The 12378-nt window shown below is 42.3% G+C and overlaps 1 pseudogene; it reads left to right on the top strand.

The window, feature by feature from the left end:
• Positions 1 to 236: 236 nt before the first annotated feature.
• On the top strand, positions 237 to 12124 carry LOC698175 (large ribosomal subunit protein uL18 pseudogene; annotated as a pseudogene).
• Positions 12125 to 12378: the final 254 nt, after the last annotated feature.

Raw genomic sequence — 12378 nt, 5'->3', positions numbered from 1 at the left:
GCGAATATACACAGTGATCCTTATTCCTGGACTAGTAAAATGTCTTCAAAAAGAAAAGAAAAACCCCTCTTGCTTCAAAGTTAAATGCTGACAGGCTAGATAGAGAAAGGAAAAAAATGTTTAAAATGCAGGGTTGGAAAGATGCCTGGGGAAAGTACCTCTTATTCGTATACAGATGGGTTCCTCCAACAGGGAGAGAAGCTTAATTGCTGTCCGCCATTGGGCACCCTTGGGCCATGGGCCATGAACACCAGCTCTGGCTGGGAGGGAAGTGGGAACCCACCATTCGCCAGTCTATCTCGCAGGTGCCTAAAGCCATTGAGGTGAGGTGGTGCGCAGTTTTCTCTATCCTCAGAAGAAGTCCAAGGACAAAAAGGCTTAGAAACGAAAGGGAAAAAAGATTTTTTGGTTCACATCTTACCCACCCTTCCTCAAGCCCCACGTCTAGGAGCCAAAATGTTGCAGAATTTTGCTTCTTAGTTCAGCTAAAACTGGGCTCTAGCTTGTGAGAAGACCAGGAGAATTATATGCAAACACATTGAAGGGTGGGCAGAGCAGGATTTTATTGGGCGAAAAGGGGAAAAAAAAAAACTCAGCAAATTGAGATGGCATCCTGCTAACAAGCCCCTCACCTCACAGATTAAATCCCAGGCCACCACACAGGAACTGAAGAGCCAGGTTCCTCCCCCTGCCTGTGGCTCCACCCCGTTCCCCCAGTGCACATGTGGGCAGACTCAGACAAGGCCCTAGGCAGGTTCCCTCTTCTGCACAAAAGCCTCTGATGTAAACACTTGTGGGGTGGGTCAGAGGTTCCCTGAGGACACTTTTTTTATCTGCCTAGGCATTTGGCTGTCTCATCATGGTATACAAATACTATGGACTTTGCAGTTTACCTTAATTCCAGTGATCTCACAACACTGGTGCCCAAAAACTAAACACAAAAGAATATTACAAACTGTTACAAGTTTGAGCTTAATTATAAAATCCGTGGAGAGGTGTGGTGTGTAATTCAGATTATTCCAATGAATCAGTCAAAAAGTATCTACTAAAACATACCCTGGTAAACCAGTGGCTCTCAACGTTCGTGGGCTAAATAATCACCTAATTAGCTGAGCGTGGTGGTGCACACCTGTGGTCCCAGCTACTCAGAGGCTGAGGTGGGAAAATCACCTGAGCCTGGGAGGGTGAGGCTGCAGTGGGCCAAGATCGTACCATTGCACTCCAGTCTGGGCAACAGGAATGAGACTCTGTCTCAAAAAAAAAAAAAAAAAAAAAAATCACCTAGAGTGCTTGTTAAGCTGCAAATTCCTAGGCTCAACTCCAGACGTTCTAATGAAAGGAACTGGGGATGGAGCCCGGGATTTTGCATCTTAATCATTTCAGAAGATTCAGATGCAGAAGATTCAAAGACCTCTTTTAGAGAAACATTACCCTAAGCAAGGGCAGAGTTGGTCAATCACAGAGGTCTTCCAACTCACTTCCCATTCATTCATTCATTCTTTCCTGAACTTATTAATTCAACAAACATTTATAGTGCCCTATCATTGTACATGGTGATGTGGACTCGGTAATGTAAAGAGACTCGGTTCCTGCCTGGAGGGAACTTATATCTAATGGCTGATACACACACACACACACACACACACATATATATGCCATTGATGTATGATTGACAGCACCAAGTGGTAAGTATTGAATGTGTCCATACATGCCAAAGAGAATGTTGCAGGGATTTAGAAGGAAGTTGTGTCAACGTGGGTTCAAGTGGACAGGAATGGAGGAGCTATTCTGTGGAGGGGGTGGGACATTGCCTGGGCCCTGACTGATGAGGAACGAGCAGGATATCGAAGAGAAGGAAACAACATTAGCTTCATATCATAATTATTAAGCAAGAACGTTTTTAATATCCATAAACCTATGCTAAAGATAGCAGAGTGGCCAAGCATGCCCAGGATTAAAACTATAATCTCATTAACTACCTTCAGAGGAGAAATAAAGAAGTGAGACGTTCCTGAATCAGCAACATCATCTCCTTGTTTTTTCAATATTCTGATGCCAATTGGACCATTTTTATGCTAATAAGTTGATAAATAGTAGGATGTTTTGACGTGACATGTTTATATAGTATTCTGTTTTTCTCCTAGGTCCATATGTATTTCATCCAGCTACTTCCAAAAAGTTGAAACGCTGACCATAAAATCCATGTAGGGTATAAACAATTAGCACTCTAGCAAGATTCAGACTGTTTGAAACCAAGAGAGGCAGATTAATCTAATTAAAAATTACTTCTTATTTAAGAAAGAGATCTGTATTCATTAAGACTTCTCCTTAGACATACTATTTTTAGCTATATTGTACCAATCCTATTACATGTGTGAAAAATAAATAAATCTGGGAAATCTTGGGGCTCCAAAATCACTAAGCTAAAGGGCAAAGTCAAACTGGGAACTGCTTAGGGAAAACCGGCTTCCCACTCTATTCAAAGTCATCCCTCTGCTCACTGAGATAAATGCATGTGTGATTGCCTCCCTTGGAAGAGCTGATCAGAAACTCAAAAGGATGTAACTATTTGTCTCTCATCTACCTGTGGCCTAGAAGCCCCCTCCCTGCTTGAGTTGTCCACCTTCCAGGACAGAACCAGTGTACATCTTACATATATTGATTGCTATCTCATGGCTCCCTAAAATGTATAAAACCAAGCTGTGCCCCGACCACCTTGGGTACATGTCGTCAGGACCTCCTGAGGCTGTGTCACAGACGCATGTCCTCAAGCCTGGCCAAACAAACTTTCTAAATTAACTGAAACCTGGCTCATATTTTCAGGGTTCACACATGAAAGAAATTTTATGTAATTTATTTCATGAAGACCAATTTCTAGCTGCCCAGCCACTGTTACATTTCATGTGTTAATCTGTCAAACAGGTGTAATAACCCCTGTCTCAGAGAGGCATTTGAGGATGAAATGAGAGGACAGTTGTGATTGAGTTTTAAAACCCATGCTGGCCGGGTGCGGTGACTCATGCCTGTAATCCCAGCAGTTTGGGAGGCTGAGGCAGGTGGATTATGAGGTCAGGAGATCGAGACCAACCTGACCAATATGGTGAAACCCGGTCTCTACTAAAAATACAAAAATTATCTGGGTGTGGTGGTGCACACCTGTAGTCCCAGCTTCTTGGGAGGCTGAGGCAGGAGGATTGCTTGAATCAGGGAGGTGGAGGTTGCAGTGAGCCGAGATAGCTCCACTGTACTCCAAGCCTGGCGACAGAGCGAGACAATGTCTCAAGAAACAAACGAACAAACGAAAAACCCCAAAACCAAAACCCACACTAAGAATGAGTGTAAGTTATGAGCTTTCCAGCCATTCTAAAGTCTTCCTCAGGGTAAAAAGCAGGATCACAGAGAGCTAGAACAAATAATTCTACCTCCTCACAGAACTTGTAAGATACTATATTAACAAGGAAGCCTTCCCAGACCTCCTTGCTAATATCTTACAAAGCAAGCAAGCCAAAATACTGAAGCAGTTGTATCCCAGAGTTTTCATGAGTTCGTAGAGAGGTGTGGCACAGACTCTGGCGTTGGGCGATTGGGTTTTTAATCTTAGATCCATTCCTTACTATTTACGTGGCTTTGAAGGTACTGAACCTTGATGTGCCTCAGTTTTCTTATCTGTGAAGTAAACATAAAAAGATTGTTGTGATTCAATGAATCCATAAACATCTCCACACATAAAGCATTCCTATCTGCCCCTAGAGAAGGTTGTGTTAGCTGTTGTCATGAGCTCTGATGTTAAGGAAGGTACACAAGGGCATGACAGTTTCAGTTTCATGGAGTGTCTAGAAAGACTAGAGATGTATTGACACACACATAAAAATCAAATAGAGGATGAAAAATTAGCAAGACACCGTGCCTAGAACAATTATTTATGTCATAACCACCCAAGGGGTTCACCTTACCTGCTGCCTAGACAGAGCTGATTCATCAAGACAGGGGAATTGCAATAGAGAAAGAGTAATTCAAACAGAGCCAGCTGTGTGGGAGACCAGAGTTTTGTTATTACTCAAATCAATCTCCCCGAGCATTCAGGGAGCAGAGTTTTGAAAGATAACTTGGTGGGTCGGGGGTAAGCCAGTGAGCCAGGAGTGCAGACTGGTCAGAGATGAAATCGCGGTGAGTCAGCTGTCTTCTTGCATTGAGTCAGTTCCTGGGTGGGGGCCATAAGAGCAGATGAGCCAGTTTATTGATCTGGGTGGTGCCAGCTGATCCATCAAGTGCAGGGTCTGCAAAATGTCTCAAGCACTGATCTTAGGAGCAGTTGAGGGAGGGTGAGAATCTTGTAGCCTCCAGCTGCATGCCTCCTAAACCGTAATTTCTAATCTGGTGGCTAATGTTAGTCCTACAAAGGACTAGTCCCCAAGCAAGAAGGAGGTTTGCTTGGGAAAGGGCTGTTACCATCTTTACTTAAACTATAAACCAAGTTTCTCCCAAAGTTAGTTCAGCCTACCCCCAGGAATGAATAAGGACAGCTGGGAGGTTAGAAGCAGGATGGAGTCAGTTAAGTTAGATCTCTTTCACTGTCTCAGTCATAATTTTCCAAAGGCGGTTTCAATATCATCCCTTGTAACAATGTTTGTAAGAATGCATATATAAAATAGTGTGGTACAGATTTAAAATATGAGAATAGTAGAAGTAGGAACATTAAGGAGGACTGGAGAAGAATCCAGTACAAAAAAAGCACCCCATGGCGTCTTTTGTACATACAATGGGCGGGCCACATGGTTGACTGTAAACTTTCTAGCAACCATTGCAAAAGGGAAACTTGGTCAGTCAGTCACAAGATAAAAGCAGGCCAATTGTTCAGGAGAAGCACAATTATTCCTTATGTTAAGACTGAGGACTAAGCTCTGATTTTTTCTTATCTTGCCCCAGTTCTTATCTAAGGGGTCTGGGGAGTCATGCCTTACAAGCCATAAATTCTCATCAGATGGGTTTTATTTAATCCTACATATTGCAACTTACTTTCTGAATCTGGCATAACATTACCTGTTAAAGAAGAAAATCAAAATAGTTTACCCCAAAACATGTTTCTTTGCCATATTTTGAAATGGCCCTGCAAAGCTGTGCTTTCTGGGGGGGTAATTTACATGTCTAAAGAATCTCTATTAACATAGTTATATCTTTTTCTTCTAGGCCCTCCCAATCCTGAGATTAACTGAGAGTCTAGCACCTTCTAAAGGTCTGAATAGGAAACAGTTGTCATCTATTGTCTCTAAGGGCAGCCACTATGAGACTTCAAAAGAACCTCAGTCTCCACAGTCTTTTATCTGAACCCGAATATTTCCTTTCTATTGATCCTAGGTCTTTAGACAAACTCAACCAATCGGCAGCCAGGAAATGTTTACATTTATCTATACCCTGGAAGCCCTCATCCCCATTCCTTTCGAATTGTCCCACCTTTCTCTACCGAACCGATGTATTTCTCAAATGTATTTGATTGATGTCTCATGCCTCCCTAGAATGTACAAAACCAAGCTGTGCCCTGACCACCTTGGGCACATATTCTCAGTACCTCCTGAGGGCTGTGTCATGGGCCATGGCCATTCATATTTGGCTCAGAATAAACATCTTCAAATATTCTACAGAGTTGGACTGTTTTCGTCCACAAGACCAGAGGGGATGCTCCCAGCCATCGTCTTTGAGATGAGGCTGAGTCATGTAATAAACAACATCTCTGATATCTTTCCAGCAGATGAACCAGTGTTTTACAGAACCGCTTCCCATGCCATTAGGTGGATCATCACCGGAAGCCCATTCCAGTAACAGCAGTTCTGTGAGGAGGTGGAATTGTGTGTTCCAGCTCTCTGCCATTCTGCTTTGTATCCTCAGGAAGATTTTAGAATGGCTGGAAAATCCATAATTTATACTCACTCCTAGTCGTTTGGGTTTTACAACACAATCACAACTGTCCTCTCTTTTCATCCTCAAAAACCTCTCTGAGACAGGGATTATTAAAACTGTTTTACAGATTTAGAAACTGAATCCACGCATGGTTTGACAGTTGGAAAATTATGGAACAAGGATTTGAGCCTGCTAATTCCCAACCTAATCTTGGGCCATGCCTTTATTACCAAACCTCTTACAGCCCTCTCTTCCTTGAATTTTTTTACTCCATTAAAATCTGATTTTTATATCTACACCTCTGTTGAGATTGCTATCATAGAACTCACAAATAATATTTTTATTTTCAAACCCAGTAACCCCTTTTTTCAGCCTTTAAAAACAAAATTTGAATGCTAGGTGTGTTGGCTCACACCTGTAATCCCAGCACTTTGGGAGGCCGTGGAGGGAAGACTGCTTGAGGCCAAGATTTAGAAACCAGCCTGGGCAACATAGCAAGACCCCTGTCTCTACAAAAAATTTAAAAATTAGCCAGGTTTGGTGATGTGCACCTGTAGTCCCAGCTACTTGGGAGGCTGAGGCAGGAGGATTGCTTGAGCCCAGGAGTTCAAGGCTGTGGTGAAGCATAATTGCATCAGTGCACTCCAGCTTGGGCAACAGAGTGAGACCCTGTCTGTTATTTACAAAGACACTCTTTGACATTCTGTTTTCCTTTGGCCTTGGGGACTCTTGTTACTCCTGATATCCCTCCCACCTTTCTGATGACTTCTGCTCCTTGGCCTTTATGAGCAACTCCTCTCCAGCCCACATCCCAAATGCTGGCGCTCCCTGAGGGTCCATCTTTGGTCCTCTCCTCTTCTTACTCTATGCATTTTTCCCAAGAGAGCCAATCCCCTTTCATGCATTCAGACGCCATCTTTTTTTTTTTTTAATTTATTTATTATACTTTAAGTTCTAGTGTACATGTGCATAACGTGCAGGTTTGTTACATATGAATACTTGTGCCATGTTGGTGTGCTGCACCCATCAACTCATCAGCACCCATCAACTCGTCATTTACATCAGGTATAACTCCCAGTGCAATCCCTACTCCCTCCCCCCTCTCCGTGATAGGCCCCGGCGTGTGATGTTCCCCTTCCTGAGTCCAAGTGATCTCATTGTTCAGTTCCCACCTATCAGTAAGAACATGTGGTGTTTGGTTTTCAGTTCTTGAGATAGTTTGCTGAGAATGATGGTTTCCAGCTGCATCCATGTCCCTACAAAGGACACAAACTCATCCTTTTTTATGGCTGCATAGTATTCCATGGTGTATATGTGCGACATTTTCTTAATCCAGTCTGTCACTGATGGACATTTGGGTTGATTCCAAGTCTTTGCTATTGTGAACAGTGCCACAATAAACATACATGTGCATGTGTCTTTATAGCAGCATGATTTATAATCCTTTGGATATATACCCACTAATGGGATGGCTGGATCATATGGTACTTCTAGTTCTAGATCCTTGAGGAATCGCCATACTGTTTTCCATAATGATTGAACTAGTTTACAATCCCACCAACAGTGTAAAAGCGTTCCTATTTCTCCACATCCTCTCCAGCACCTGTTGTTTCCTGACTTTTTAATGATCGCCATTCTAACTGGTGTGAGATGGTATCTCATTGTGGTTTTGATTTGCATTTCTCTGATGGCCAGTGATGATGAGCATTTTTTCATGTGTCTGTTGGCTGTATGAATGTCCTCTTTTGAGAAATGTCTGTTCATATCCTTTGCCCACTTTTTGATGGGGTTGTTTGTTTTTTTCTTGTAAATTTGTTTGAGTTCTTTGTAGGTTCTGGATATTAGCCCTTTGTCTGATGAGTAGATTGCAAAAATTTTCTCCCATTCTGTAGGTTGCCTGTTCACTCTGATGGTAGTTTCTTTTGCTGTGCAGAAGCTCTTTAGTTTAATTAGAACCCATTTGTCAATTTTGGCTTTTGTTGCCGTTGCTTTTGGTGTTTTAGACATGAAGTCCTTGCCCATGCCTATGTCCTGAATGGTATTACCTAGGTTTTCTTCTAGGGTTTTTATGGTATTAGGTCTAACATTTAAGTCTCTAATCCATCTTGAATTAATTTTCGTACAAGGAGTAAGGAAAGGATCCAGTTTCAGCTTTCTACTTATGGCTAGCCAATTTTCCCAGCACCATTTATTAAATAGGGAATCCTTTCCCCATTTCTTGTTTTTCTCAGGTTTGTCAAAGATCAGATGGCTGTAGATGTGTGGTATTATTTCTGAGGACTCTGTTCTGTTCCATTGGTCTATATGTCTGTTTTGGTACCAGTACCATGCTGTTTTGGTTACTGTAGCCTTGTAGTATAGTTTGAAGTCAGGTAGCGTGATGCCTCCAGCTTTGTTCTTTTGACTTAGGATTGTCTTGGAGATGTGGGCTCTTTTTGGTTCCATATGAACTTTAAAGCAGTTTTTTCCAATTCTGTGAAGAAAGTCATTGGTAACTTGATGGGGATGGCATTGAATCTATAAATTACCTTGGGCAGTATGGCCATTTTCATGATATTGATTCTTCCTATCCATGAGCATGGAATGTTCTTCCATTTGTTTATATCCTCTTTTATTTCACTGAGCAGTGGTTTGTAGTTCTCCTTGAAGAGGTCCTTTACATCCCTTGTAAGTTGGATTCCTAGGTATTTTATTCTCTTTAAAGCAATTGTGAATGGAAGTTCATTCATGATTTGGCTTTCTGTTTGTCTGTTACTGGTGTATAAGAATGCTTGTGATTTTTGCACATTAATTTTGTATCCTGAGACTTTGCTGAAGTTTCTTATCAGCTTAAGGAGATTTTGGGCTGAGACAATGGAGTTTTCTAAATATACAATCATGTCATCTGCAAACAGGGACAATTTGACTTCTTATTTTCCTAACTGAATACCCTTTATTTCTTTCTCTTGCTTGATTGCCCTAGCCACAACTTCCAACACTATGTTGAATAGGAGTGGTGAGAGAGGGCATCCCTGTCTTGTGCCAGTGTTCAAAGGGAATTTTTCCAGTTTTTGCCCATTCAGTATGATATTGGCTGTGGGTTTGTCATAAATAGCTCTTATGATTTAGAGATACGTTCCATCAATACCAAATGTATTGAGAGTTTTTAGCATGAAGTGCTGTTGAATTTTGTCAAAGGCCTTTTCTGCATCTATTGAGATAATCATGTGGTTTTTGTCTTTGGTTCTGTTTATGTGCTGGATTACGTTTATTGATTTGCATATGTTGAACCAGCCTTGCCTCCCAGGGATGAAGCCAACTTGATCATGGTGGATAAGCTTTTTGATGTGCTGCTGGATCCAGTTTGCCAGTATTTTATTGAGGATTTTTGCATCGATGTTCATCAGGGATATTGGTCTAAAATTCTCTTTTTTTGTTGTGTCTCTGCCAGGCTTTGGTATCAGGATGATGTTGGCCTCATAAAATGATTTAGGGAGGATCCCCTCTTTTTCTATTGATTGGAATAGTTTCAGAAGGAATGGTACCAGCTCCTTCTTGTACCTCTGGTAGAATTCAGCTGTGAATCCATCTGGTCCTGGACTTTTTTTGGTTGGTAGGCTATTAATTATTGCCTCAATTTCAGAGCCTGCTATTGGTCTATTCAGGGATTCAGCTTCTTCCTGGTTTAGTCTTGGGAGAGTGTAAGTGTCCAGGAAATTATCCATTTCTTCTAGATTTTCTAGTTTATTTGCATAGAGGTGTTTATAGTATTCTCTGATGGTAGTTTGTATTTCTGTGGGGTCGGTGATGATATCCCCTTTATCATTTTTTATTGCGTCAGACGCCATCTTGACAGCACAAATTCCCAGACATGCACAGCAAGTCACGTCTTCCATGAGGTTGAGTTCCAAGGTCTGAGGCCAAGGTAAAAATAGCATTTTCTCACTCTGAGATTTGTTCATTGTTTTTTGTTTTTTTTTTCAGCTGATGCAACAGCTGGCTCAGATTTGGAGCCATTATATAGAAAAACAATGTTTTTTGTTTTTGTTTTTGAGACGGAGTTTCACTTTGTTGCCAGGCTGGAGTACAGTGGCACAGTCTCGGCTCACTGCAGCCTGACTCCCTGGTTCAAGTGATTCTCCTTCCTCAGCCTCCCGAGTAGCTGGGATTACAGGCATGCACCACCATGTCCGGCTAATTTTTGTATTTTTAGTAGAGACGGGGTTTCACCATGTTGGCCAGGATGGTCTCAATCTCCTGACCTCATGATCTGCCTGCCTTGGCCTCCCAAAGTGCTGGGATTACAAGCGTGAGCCACCGTGCCCAGCCAAAACTATGTTTCTTTTAAAGGTTGGAATTTTACTCAGAGTTCACAATGTGAGAATGTACAAGAGAAATGAGGCCATTGGAGGAACAGCAGATTCACACCTCCCATTTTGTGGTCAGTTTAGATCACACAGCTGTGAAGTGAAATGGCAGAAAAAAAATTTTCAGTAATTTTTCCTTTCTCTCTGATTTATTTAGGAGCAAGCCCACACAGTGAATTTGTGTGTTAATGATGACTCTGTTCATCTCCACCCCATCTCTCACTGTCTACCTACTAGGCCTTTCCCGTTTGGTTGTCCTGCAAGATTTCACATTCAACATGTCTAGTATTTAATTTACTGTCTTTACCTCCCATCCCAGTTTTAATTAGATGTAGCAAGATGTTCACTCAGTATTGTTGCTGTAACAAAGATACTCCCACATTTTAATGGCTTAACCAATAAAAACTTATTTCTCATCTCATATCCAAAGTAGGTGTTCTAGGGCAGAAGATAGGAGGTGAAATTGGGGCATGAGAGGTCCACTCTGCAAAGTCATTCAAAGGTCCAGACTGAGGACTGCTGTCTTCAATAGGCGGCTTCCAGGATTGCCTTGGCATCATCCAGACAGGAGAAGGGAACAGAAAAGAGGATGCAGGAAGGGCATATCTAAATTTTAGCATCACCCTTATGAAATGTACATATGCCAGCAATAAGTCTACAGTATGGGAGGGAGCATAACACCAAACTTTGGTGGACAGTTTGTCTGCCACACTCCCTTCCTCCCTGTTTCTCATCTGTTCTTCCATCAGTGTTTCCTGTGTGTGTGTGTTTTTTTTTCTGTAAAATGGGCCAATAATAGTACTCTCCACAGGAGTTGTTATGAAAATTGAGACAGGCTATGTGAAGCAATTAGAATACGCCTGAGTCATATGGATGCATCAGAGTGTATGAATGCTAACGGTTATTCATTAGCTGTGGGACTTCCTCAGCCACCCAGCTGTGCCAAGCTAGAAACGCTCTTCTCTCATCATCCACCTCCAATCAACAAGTCCTGCTTGTTCATTTAAAAATGCCTACATCTTTACTTTTCTTTAAATGCAAGTCATAGGCCGGCAGGTCTCTGTCGAGCCACAGACACAGGTCTCTGATCCACAGGAGGGGGTTTGCTAAAGTTGTGAAGAACAAGGCCTACTTTAAGAGATACCAGGCGAAATTTAGAAGACGACGGAGGGTAAAACGGATTACTATGCCCGGAAACGCTTGGTGATACAGGATAAAGATAAATACAGCACACCCAAATACAGGATGATAGTTCGTGTAACAAACAGATATCATTTGTCAGATCGCTTTTGCCTGTATTGAGGGGGATATGATAGTCTGCACAGCATATGCACACGAACTGCCAAAATACGGTGTGAAGTTTGGCCTGACAAATGATGCTGCAGCGTCTTGTCCTGGCCTGCTGCTGGCCCGCCGGCTTCTCAGTGGGTTTGGCATGGACAAGATCTATGAAGGCCAAGTGGAGGTGACTGGCGATGGATACAATGTGGAAAGCATTGATGGTCGGCCAGGTGCCTTTACCTGCTATTTGGATGTAGGCCTTGGCAGAACTACCACTGGCAATAAAGCTTTTTGGCGCCCTGAAGGGAGCTGTGGATGGAGGCTTGTCTATCCCTCACAATACCAAATAATTCCCTGGTTATGATTCTGAAAACAAGGAAGTTAATGCTGAAGTACACCAGAAGCACATCAGGGGCTAGAATGTTGCAGATTACATGTGCTACTTAATGGAGAAGGATGAAGATACTTACAAGAAACAGTTCTTTCAATACATAAAGAACAATGTAACTCCAGACATGATGGAGGAGACATACACGAAAGCTCATGCTGCTGTATGAGAGAATCCAGTCTATGAAAAGAAGCCCCAAAAGGAAGGTTTTTAAATTTTTTTTTAGACGGAGTTTCGCACTGTCACCCGGGCTGGAGTGCAATGGTGCGATCTCAGTTCACTGCAACCTCCGCCTCCCTGTGTTCAAGTGATTCTCCTACCCCAGCCTCCTGAGTAGCTGGGATTTACAGGCGCCCGTTACCACTCCCAGCTAATTTTTTGTATTTTTAGTAGAGAAGGGGTTTCCCTATACTGGCCAGGCTGATCTCAAACTCCTGACCTTGTGATCTGCCTGCCTCGACCTTCCGA

The sequence above is a fragment of the Macaca mulatta genome, chromosome 9, assembly GCF_049350105.2.
Source record: "Macaca mulatta isolate MMU2019108-1 chromosome 9, T2T-MMU8v2.0, whole genome shotgun sequence".
NCBI lineage: Eukaryota > Metazoa > Chordata > Mammalia > Primates > Cercopithecidae > Macaca > Macaca mulatta.
This window is presented reverse-complemented; position numbering and strand designations above follow the sequence as displayed.